At 35.2% G+C, this 12,351-nt stretch overlaps 1 protein-coding gene across 1 annotated transcript in view; it reads right to left on the bottom strand.

Moving 5' to 3' along the window:
* Amacr (Alpha-methylacyl-CoA racemase) overlaps positions 1-12,351 on the bottom strand; it is a 37,963-nt gene that overhangs the window by 2,998 nt on the left and 22,614 nt on the right. The gene's annotated exons all lie outside the window — the stretch shown is intronic.

Below are 12,351 nucleotides of genomic sequence, written 5' to 3'. Positions count from 1 at the left end.
CAATAACAGTATTAATGAAATAAATAACATTTTTTTTTAAACAAGCGAATGATAGCGAATTTGTTAATATTGTAAATTAACAAAATTATTTTCAATTAGATGCTGTCAATTTAACATTATTTTTCTTCTCTGTAGTATTGAAAGTCTATAATTCACATACATATTATATATTTCAATGCTATATTTCTAAACACTTTCAATAATTACCAGATCTACATTGCAAGAAGTGTGTCAAAATACTCACAAAATTGTATTTAAATATAAAGTACAAAATATTAATTCAAGAAAATGTATTTAAATACAAAATACTAAAAAAATTGTATTTAGATACAAAATACTAAAAAAATTGTATTTAAATTCATCGTCGTCGTCGTCGTCGTTGTCATCATCGTCGTCGTCGTCGTCGTCGTCATTAGACATGGTTTAGACTCAGCGTGGTAGTCAATTTTAAATCTTTATTCAAAAAAATAGAAAAGAATACATTTCAGTTCACTTTGGAATCATTTTCAGCATTACAATTTCAAAATATCAATCCCTTTATGTCCAAGAAAAAATCACCATCAGATTAACAGATTTGATGTTGTAATCACAAGACACAGAAGGAATTCATCTCGACTTTGGATCAAAACCAATTAAAATTTATAATCACTAAAGAGTATCAAGTTAGAAAATGCATGTTGATCGCAGCTCGAATGAAACATGACTCAAATTTTATCTTTGATTGTGAAAATTGCCAGCTCCTTCCTTATATCTTCATATTTGATTTTATCTAGTTTCGTACAATCTTTAACTGCTCTTAAGAACTTTTCTGGGGCTTGTATTCTATTTATATTCCTTCCTATTATCCAAGCTTTGCTTCCATATAGCAGCGTGGGAATTGCCATTTTTTTGTAGAGCCTTAATTGTATCTTTTCCGGTCTTGTTAATATTTTTCGGATGGTGTCGCATATTCTTTGGAATGAAGTCAATTTTTGATCTATGCCAGCTTTTTTTGATAGATCAGGTTGTATCCTAAGTATTTGAGAGAGAATAGGATTCAGACAATGAAAGAAAATTGACAACAATTTAATTACATACCCTACGTGCCTTTAATAGCAGAGAAATTCAAGAGATTTTTCCAAAATAATAGAGCGATTATTTGTTGGTATACAAAATTAATTGTCAAAATTGTGATGTTTCCTATATGGACCAAACGAAACGGTTATTGAAGACATACATATATATTAAAGAATCATATAAATAGCACACAGCAAAAAAACATCACACAACACTCTATAATAACAGAACATAGAATTGAGTATAATCATGATTTTGATTGGAATGACATCCAAATTTTAGACAAAAAACAGGGGTTACATAAAAGACTAATTTCAGATTCATATAAAAAAACAAAAAAAAATGGATTTAATATGCAAAATAATATATAATAGAATTGTTGGATTCGCTATATAATGATTTAATTTAAAGGAAATGGATATGTTTTTGTTTTTTAAATTATATATTTGTATAATCGATCTTATGTTGATATTCATTTCCATGTTTTATAAGTTATAAATTTATATCATCGAGTTTGCGTTGGTATTTATTCCGTTTAACTTTTATACTTATAAATATTGCGTAATGTGAAACGTCCCATCACACGCTCTTAAGACATTATAATTACATCGATTTATAACGGATCATCATTATGTTAAGTACAATGTAAGTTTTACCCATTTGATAGAATCAATTTTAATATTTTGACTACGATAAAAAATTCATAAATTTCATACACTAACTCGATTTTAGTTAAATGATTGAATTCTTGTTGGATATCCAGTTAAGTACAACAGACGATAATGAAGTTCTTAATTTTGGACAACAGCCTAGTGATGATTCATTGATACCATATTGTGTTACAACGCATTAATTTTGATTTTAATAAATAATTGTTACACTGAAGGTAATCTATGGTTGAAATGTTTATAATTGATGATTGACATATATATTATTTTTTACTATACACGTATAACTGTGTCGGCTCTCAGTGGCTTTACATTCCTTTATAGTTTTATTCTTACGTTCTCTCCATGTTTGTACCATATCGTCTGTATGTATATATTGAATAAGATCGGGGATCGGCCACACCCTTGTCTCACTCCTTAGTTAGTGAATATAACGTATTTGGGATCCTCCTTGTCAATATTTAAATTTACTCCATGTACATGTTCTTACCTTAAGTAGGTGTTTTGAGAAGCCTTTTCCTTCTAAGATATCCTATAGTTTCGATATGCAGACTTTGTCGAAAGCTTTCGTAATCTATGAATGCAATTTGTGTCTGTTTTGCTCTCTTCTTTTTTCTATAATTACAATAGCTTTAGAGTATCGCATCTATTGTTGATCGTCTTTTTCTGAAACCGCTTTGGTCTTCTCCCAATTTGACTTTCGCGATGGCTTGTATTCTACGTGCTATTATTTTCGAGTATATTTTGTAACATGAGTTTAGTAGGCTAATCCCTTTCTAATTATTGGGGATCAGTTTTCGTTCCTTTTTTGTATATAGAGACGACATTGGCGGTTTTCCACTCCTTGGGAGTATGTATATAATTGTCTCCGGCATATGAGAAGATATAAGATTCTCATTTATAACATTTAACCTCCGTATGTGATAAGTTCGGAATTTATATCGATGCCTGTTGCTTTCCTATTTTTAGTGGCTTAATGCGTCATTCGAGTTTTTCTAGCGTAATAGAGTTCATAATTCCGTTTCATAATTCATCGTCTCTTCTGCATATTGGAATCGAACATATGGGCTTCGAACCTAAGACCTATAGGGTGATAATCTAACACTTTAACGCTGAGCTATAATCGCATGCTTGTTTGGATACTTCAACATGTAATAATTATAGAAATATTTTTAGATTAAGTTATATAGGTTCTTATAAACATTATATCATGTTTATCATATACTTTAAGTCTTTTATATATATATACACACACACACACACCTTGTTTTTAATCTTAAATTTTAGATTACTTGTCTAATGTAGATTTTCTATATTTCTTTATCATTTTTATCATAGCTTTATTATCGTATTTAAACAATTTCTATCTTGCTACGATTTATTAAAAATTAATAATTAATAATATCCTATCGTGTTTTTGAATCATAAATTTCAAATTACTTATCTAAAATATTTGATGGATTTTCTATACTTCTGTATCATTTTTGTCAGCTCAGATCGTTTTCAGTCAATTTCTATCAAAATTAATAATATTTTTTCATATTTTTAGTTTGTAAATTGTAGAATTTTAAATTTAATCATAATTAAAATTTACAATTAAAGACATGATAGAATATAACTAATTTTGATAAACGACTAAAATAATTGATTAAAACCAACATATAAGTTGTATGACAAGAACAATACGGAAATAAAGGAAATATCGCGTACTTTAGACTATTAGAATAATTAATTGAATAATTAATTATTCAATGACCTAAATGCAATAAATAATTATATAACAACGGTAAGATAATTTTTCTATCTACCTTATTTAAACATATATTAGGTGTACAAAAAAGTTCTGAGCTTTAGATTTGATACAACCGAAATAACAATTTAAATTTTATATATCTTCCCGCCCTTTTGCGGTTTTAAAGCGTTAACATTTGGCCTTCTAAAATGCCATACGGTTTGGCGTTTGATGCACATAACCTCAAAAATCAGTAGTGTTCACGATGGCAATAATAAAAGAGCATATTCGATTTTCCATCCACTTCGCGTTTCATCTGAAGAAAAATGCTGTTGAAGCCACTGCAATGATTTGTGCTGCATATGGAGAGAACGCTGTAAGTCATGCTACATGTAAAAGACGGTATCAAAAGTTTCCAAGGAGATTTCAGTCTTAAAGATGAATCGCGTGCTGGACGTCCTGAAAAGATTGAAACGGACGAATTGCAAGCACTGCTGGATATAAACTCTGCGCAAACTGAAAAGGAGCTTGCAGAACAGCTTGGCGTTACGCAGCAAGCCATTTCCGTACGATTACATACGATGGGAAAGGTTCAGAAGGAAGACAGATGGGTTCCACATGAATTGTCCGAAGACAACAAAAATCGACGGCGTGACACTGCACTCACTTTACTTTCAAAGTTCCGGAAAAAAGATTTTCTGCACAAAATCATTACAGGCGATGAAAAGTGGATTCTTTATGATAACTCTAAACGTAGAAAATCATGGGTTGATCCTGGTCAACCTTCGACATCGACGCCAAAGCCCAATATCCACGCCAAGAAGGTTTTGCTCTGTATCTGGTGGGATTGGAAGGGTGTGTTGTACTACGAGTTGTTACAACCGGGTGAAACAGTCACGGCAGACCGCTACTAACAACAATTGACCAATTTGAGCGATGCATTAGAAGAAAAGAGGCCATTTACTGGCCAAGGACGTCGTAAAGTGATCTTGCTTCATGACAATGCTCGACCTCATGTTGCGAAAGCGACTCAGGACCATATCTTTGCGTTAGGCTGGGAACTTCTTCCGCACGCGGCGTATAGCCCAGACATGGCGCCTTCCGATTACTACCTATTCCGGTCGCTGCAGCATCATTTGGCTGATACACATTTCGTGAGATTAGAAGAGATACGAAAATGCATTGATGACTTTATCGCTTCGAAGCCGGTGAGTTTCTATCGTCAAGGAATTCGCAAGCTCCCCGAAATATGGCAAAAGGTCGTTGATGCAAACGGAGAATATTTCGCTGATTAATATTTTTTCGTTTGTTTTTGAATAAAGATTGAATTTTACAAAAAAAAGCTCAGAACTTTTTTGTACACCTAATAGAATCGTTTTCAGATTAAATTGTATAGATTCGAATGAATCATCCTGTCGCTTATTTTATATTAAACCAGATAACATGACAGAGAAGTTTGAGTATACAGTTAATTATTCTATCGTTTAAATAAGATAAGATATAAAACAATAAAACTTTACAGCTTTGTTATGTATGCTGAAATTTACAAAATAATTGTTCAATGATCTGAAGAATGTCGTTATATTGCCAACGATAAGAGGATACGATAAGTTTTCTATAACATCTGTCTTATTCAAATATATAGGGATTATATACATATTTGAATTAAATTATATAGATTCGTATAAACATCCTTTCGTTTATTTTTTATTAATTTAATTTAATAGTAATAGGATATATAAAAGCTTGTGATCTCCGATAAATATTCTATTGTTTATTTAATATAAGATATAAAACAATAGAAATTTATAACTTTTTTTTCTGTTGTAATTTTAATGTCCGATAAGTACAATAAGTCCTGATAAACATTATATAGGATTTCTATTTTTTTATTGGATTTTTTAAGCAGAGGGGACCTCTGAACTATACCTACTCCTGGCTAACGTTTTACTCCTATTTTTTTGTATTTAAATACAAAATATAAAAATGTATTTAAATATGAGTAGGATATACGCCGATTCTAATTCACGGATACAGCAACCAGCAGATGGCTCTAGTGTCGCACGGGAGGGCGAAGTCACACTGGGTCGAAAGGAGGCGCGTCATCGGGGGTTCGTGTTAGAGAGAGAAGGGAGTTCCGTTCCTTCTCTCTCTCTCTCTCTCTCTCTCTCTCTCTCTCTCTCTCTCTCTCTCTCTCTCTCTAACCTATTGTCCTCTCTCTTCTATCCATTTTAGGATGCAGTTTTCTCTCTTCCACCCATTGCAGTCCTATACTTATTATTTGCTTTCTCTCTTCTTCCCGTTGCATTCTCTTCTACGTTGTTCTTTCTTCTTTGGCACACGATTTTATTAAATAGATATTTAAATAGAAAAATATTCAAAAAACCAGTAGTAATACAAATGGCCAAGTATTTCTAATTATCGAATCATTATTAAAACTATTATCGAACACTTATACATATTTCTAAACTATATAGATACTTCTGAACAACTATCATTTAAATTCTTAATTATAGGGATAGGGGAAAGAAATTAAAATGCATTTTTAAAAAATCTCATATTTTATTTTTTTAATTTGATATATTTTTTTGTAGCATTGCGACCACAAGTTGTATATTTTAAATACATTCTATAACATAATTTTTAATGTATGCACAATTTTTAACATGTTTTCCACATCATACACTATTAATAATATCAAAATTTCGTAAAGTATCTATATCTCAGTAATCAGTATCTAGAGTTTCAATTGTCGAGTCGTCGCTATCGAGTATATCAGCCAGCCATTCTCGTTTTTCACGTCCTTTAACGTATACGACAGTCTTATTATCGTCATTCTCTTCCGCACCAATTACAGCCATCGTAATCAGGCGTTTCATCATGCTATACGGGATCATCCTGTTTTCCCATTGCAATCCATGGTGATAAGCATTCAGTCAGGAAGTGCAATACTTTTCGAATTTTGTCAAAAAGTTCCATGGTATGGGACGTATGATGACGATCAATTTAAGTAATCTTGCGTACCACATTTGACGTTGGGCTATATTCGATTACACGGTCATATATGGTAAGACAGGCAGTTGTATTCGCGGGTACATTCTCTTTGAATTTAAATTCTAATCGTACATCCACGGTGCCATTCTTGACAGAATCAGCTTGTTTTGTCACGAGCAATCAATGGTTACTAGAGTAAAATCTTTCAAAAAGGAGTTTAGGCTTTTCGCGGTATCACTAGAGTCGATAAATTCAGCATCATGCAAACTATATGCGATTTCATTAGAAAACGTTGCATAAGCCTTCATAAGACTAGTTATTCCAACGTTTCTGTTGCGATCAATCACCATACCGTTGAATTCATATCGAATTTCGTCGAATGCCACACAATTACATCCAAGATTTGGCTGCTTTTTTACATTTTTTTTCCTTTGAAGTCAATCTATTTTCAATGTGGAGAATGCTTTCACACGGCAACGTGTATAAATCCTGCTGTTGTACGAGTATCCTTATCTCATCGCTATGTCCAAACATGGTGTTGACGTACGGATTGTACGCGAGAAACGAACATGTCGAACATGTCTTGACGATCGTCAAAGATTGGTCCGCCTCTAATATTCAAGATATCAGCCATCTCAGATATTTCGTACAACAAAGCCCAATGATTGTAAAAATTTAATGTTCGCAGTGAGTTTCTTTCTACTGGACGATCGAATGTTTTTGATTGCTGTCATCCCTCTGGCAAAAATTATGTCCCTTGTTTATTTCGCCTGCTTGTTCAAAACAAGTTCATCTCACGTTATTGTGTCGTATCTCATTATCGCTGTCGCCTTCGTATATGCAATCTCCTCTCCGCGATAATCAAGTAATCGTCCGTCTTGATTCACAATGCGAATCGTCAGATCCGTAATGCTCCGTACGATGATTGAAAGGTAAATGATTTGTGTCTTTCCGATATCTTATATCCTGGTGACACGCTCGGCGAAAAACTCGTGTAACAACGCGTGCATACACATGTCGTTACTGTATGCACTTGCGGTCACGTTGCATTTCAATGCGAATGATGTTTACGTTGATAATATTTATCCATACGTCCGATTCGTGCCACTGTCGTGGTTCCAACACATGATTCGATAAAAATCTCAACAGAGATCCAATATTGTGAGGTTTGGTGAAATTTACTCGATAAGCGCATTTGATCTCACTCTTCATTGTATTGTTATTGGCATGAATAGTCAATGGATACTGTTCATCCTCTTTGCGAAGCGTTCTCTCTCTCGCAACATCATTAGGATGAAATTGTAGAATTGCATGTCTTAGATACTTGTTTATGTCATGTATCTTGTACGATCCTCCGGGAATGATAACTTCTGTGTCATCTTCGTCAAAGTAAAACTTATTATTCAATGAATTTACATTAGATATCGTATGGTAGGTTTCAAAGACCGAGCTCATAATCACTATCGTTCAAATTTACGGCCGGAAAACAGGCCACGAGATGCTACTCTTACCGGTGAGCGTAAATGTCAGTGATATGTTTGAATGAATACTGAGTTGAAAGAGTGTAATATCAATTCTTAAATTGATCGTCAACTGTAAAAATTGTAGATACAGTTCTTTACAGTTACTTTGATCGTAACGTTGGGCGTGCGATTATATTCGATTTGCGTTACGTCCAAATGTCGCATCAATTCCTTCAGTGTTCGAAGATTGCCGAAACTATCAAAGTAAAGCACGATCTCCCTGCTTCGCATGCGCCACCCAATGAATACCTGATCCATCAGCATTATTCAAATTTACGATATCGCTCTCATTTCGAGATACTCCCTCTGTTGGTAAGGTACACATAAAAATACCTCTAAAATATGGAATACGCATTTTGCCAGTTGTTGCAGTTGTATGTTGGTAATTATACCCTTCGGCATTTTTAGCAATTGTTTAACATTTTTTTTATCTTTTTAATTTTTTCCGTGACTTCTTGTCCACGCTTGTACGGAGTGAGGCAAACTCCATGACCTTCCATGATACGGTTATGTCGTTTCGGTTCTTCCAACTGACGTTGCTTTATTATTGTTTATAGTTTTTGCGACTCCTGCCGCGCCGCTGACCAACGAGCCGAAGACTCCCAACAGCAGCAGAATAGGTAAAATACTACCGCATTTTGACACCAATAATATTCGTTTTTTCATCTTCGCTTTTTCTTCTTCGTTTTCAAGCACATACCATTTTTGTTTTGGCTTTCATAACCATCCAAACAGCTGTGGCAGCAGCTCTCTCTCTAAGAGTCGAATCTTTCGCGGTAATCCGTTTCCGTACTTCTTCAGCGAGTATTTTGTCAGATACGTATGGTTTCGTGAGATGTTTGCTCCACGAATAAGCTATGTCATGTTCGCGATACGTCGCGTTCAACAGATTAATATTTCGATCGCCTCTAGCCAATCGCTTTTCTAAATGCGTATCTAGACCACAAAATTGATATCTGAGGATATACAACTCGATCGGAAGTGCGTTTATCACGTGATTTAAAAAATTGTCTTTTGTTATTGTTGTTGTCAAGTAGTAAGAGTAGGCCGGTTCTAACTCAAGAGCTCTGAAGGGTAGTGAGAGACGGAGGGTACCTGCGGTACGGGGGGGGGGGGAATCCGCGGGAAGGGGAAAGGGATGACGTCACAGGAGATAATGTCGCTAGGCGAGAGGGTGACGTCACAGTAGAAGAGGAAGAAAATGACGTCACAGTGAGTGACGTCGCAGGAAACAAGGACGGGAAATTCTGGGTGCGGGAAATTACGTAGCCGGAAATTACGTAGCGGAGGTATGCGTCCGCGTCGCGGTGAAGACGTGGCGCGGGGTCAATGCTGGGCGCGATTCGCAGACGTCGCTACCGTTGCCGGTCGCCGCCGACCCCCGCCGCCGCCTGCTGGTCCGGCGGTTCCCTCCCCATCGCACACACTATACTTACAAGTATCTCTCAAGTGTCGCCATCTCCTTCTTACGTAATTTTTCCTTCAGCGTTTATTACATGCGATTATTCATGCAGAAATATTTTTTATTTTGCCAAATTATATTATTATTTTAGAGAGCGCGATGATACGGTCGCGCGCGATGGTATCACGCGTGATGAGGCGCGCGTAATACAATGTCACGAAAAAGAAACGAATGATTGCAGACACAGGGATTATTTATTTTATTATTTATTTTAGATATTTATTTATGTACATACTTACTATTTATATTTATTGTATTTCATTCACAGCTTCCTAATCATTCCAGGATCATTTTCACAATTAATTAGGCCTAAAGATATTAAATTTATCAGTAACATTATGATATGGTTGTGCGCGATATAACATAATGCCGTTGAAGTTAAAAGGAAGGATGGGAGAAAGTGAATATTAAGGTAAGTTAATCTATATATATGTAAATGTACGAGAGCAAGTCAATAAGTTCTTAGAAAATCTGTCAGAGGGCACTCGCAGTGTCATATTACATTACTTTTTGACAAATAGCATCTTTCAGCTAATTACTGTCAAATTTTGAGCGGAATTCATGTCTATAGATGATTAAAGCGAACAATCTTTGTATATTTGTATTTTTTGCAAAATGGAAAAAAAACGAATTTCGTGCAGTGATCAAACATATGAAAGGTTTAACGTTGAAAGAAATCAAAGCCGAGTTGGATAATATTCATAGCACATCTGCACTAGCGTTTGCGACTGTATACAATTGAGTAAATGAATTTAAACGTGGTCATATATCCACATGTGATGCACCTCATTCGGGATGTCCAATTGAGGCCAAAAATCATCGATAAAGTCCACGATATTGTTTTGACTGATCGACGAGTGAAAATGCGCGAGCTTGTTGAGGTCACAGGCATATCATATGGCACAGTGATTTCAATTTTGTACGAACAATTAGATATGAAAAAGCTATCGGCAAGATGGGCCGCGTTTGCTCACTATGGATCATAAGCACGACCGTGTGACGATTTCAAAACAATCTTTGGAAATGTTTCAACGTAATCCAGATAAATTTCTCGATTCATTACTGTGGACGAAACATGGATCCATTACTTCACACCCGAGACGAAGGAATAGTCAAAACAATGGACTTTATCGAGTGAATCAACTTCGAAGAAGGCGAAGACCGTGAAGTCGGCCGGAAACGTGATGGCCACAATTTTTTTAGGATGCACGTGGTATAATTCATATCGATTACTTTCCGTCGAAGCAAACGATGGCGATTACTTACATGGCGCAGTCTTATTGGACCGTTTCAACAACATTTTAAAGAAAAAACGTCCCCATTTGGCGAAGAAGAAAATGCTCTTCCATCAAGACAATGCACGGGTTCATACAACATCGATAGCAAATTCAACGAATTCCGCTACGAATTGATTCCCCATCCAGCATTCGCCAGATTTAGCCCCCTGCGACTATTTCCTGTTTCCAAACCTGAAGAAATGGTTCGGAGGAAAGAGATTCACCATCAGAGTTCATCGCCGAAACAGAGGCTTATTTTGAAGAGACAAATCATATTATTCGGACGAATTGAAAAAATTGGAGAAGTGTTGGATCAAATGTATCGAGCTGAAAGAAAACTATGTTGAGAAATAAAAATGAATCGATCAAAAAAAATGTTTTACTATGTTTTTCTAAATACTTATTGACTTGCCCGTATATGTATATTTATTTTAATTTTTATCTATATATATGTACATGTCTATTAATTTTTTATCTATCTATCTATCTATTTATCTATATATATATATATATATATATATATATCTATATATATATATATATATATTGGGAGTACAAATTAATTCGGTTCATTTTCCAAAAGATGGTTCTGGCTGTTGTGAATAGTTCATAGTGATAGCTGATTTTGGCGTTTTCAGAGAAGTTAGACATCTGCTAATAATATTCAGTTTATATCGCTTTGAGTTTCATACAAAAATCTTGATTTTTACTGTGTTTGAAATGTCGAATTTTGTGTTAACCAAGCAGCATTTGCGGGAGGTTCTAATTTTCTGCTAACTGGAAGAAAAGTGCAGCTGAAGCCCATCAAATGCTTGTCGAAGTTTATGGTGACACTGCTCCAACTCATAAATCATGTAGGGAATGGTTTCGACGTTTCAAGGATGGAGATTTCAACGTTGAAGATAAGCCTCACTCTGGATAACCAAAAAAATTCGAAGACAAAGAATTAGAGGCATTACTTGAAGAAGATCAGAGTCAAACACAAGAGGAGTTTGCAGAATCATTGGGAGTAACTCAACAAGCCGTTTCTGCACGATTGAGAGCCATGGGAATAATTCAAAAACAAAGAAATTGGTGCCTTATGAACTGAAACCGAGTTGAAAGGCGATTTTTCACTTGCGAACAACTGATTCAAAGACAACAAAGAAAAGGTTTTTTGCATCGGATTGTGACTGGAGATGAGAAGTGGATGTTCTACGACAACCCCAAGAAGAAAAAATATAATACTACGCTAAGCGGTCAATCGTTGCCATCGACCTCAACATCAACACCAAAGCCGAACATTCATGGTTTGAAGATCATGCTCTGTATCTGGTGGGACCAAAAGGGTATTGTTTACTATGAGCTGCTGAAACCTGGCGATTCCATTACGATCGGTATCGGCTACAATTGATTCGTTTGAGCCATGAATTGCGAGAAAAACGACCGGAATACGAGCAAAGACATGATAAAGTTATTTTTCTTCATGACAACGCTCGCCTCATGTCGCAAAAATCGTAAAAAAATATTTGGAAACGCTCAAATGGGATGTTTTACCGCACCCGTCGTATTTTCCGGACATTGCTTCTTCTGATTACTGGTTGTTCCGAAGGATGCAGCATGATTTGGCAAGTCATCGGTTTACTTCTTTCGCAGAAAT

The sequence above is a fragment of the Acromyrmex echinatior genome, chromosome 3 (assembly GCF_024713525.1).
Source record: "Acromyrmex echinatior isolate Ae372 chromosome 3, ASM2471352v2, whole genome shotgun sequence".
NCBI lineage: Eukaryota > Metazoa > Arthropoda > Insecta > Hymenoptera > Formicidae > Acromyrmex > Acromyrmex echinatior.
Note: the sequence above shows the minus strand (reverse complement) of the source record. Positions and strands in the feature narration are given on the sequence as shown.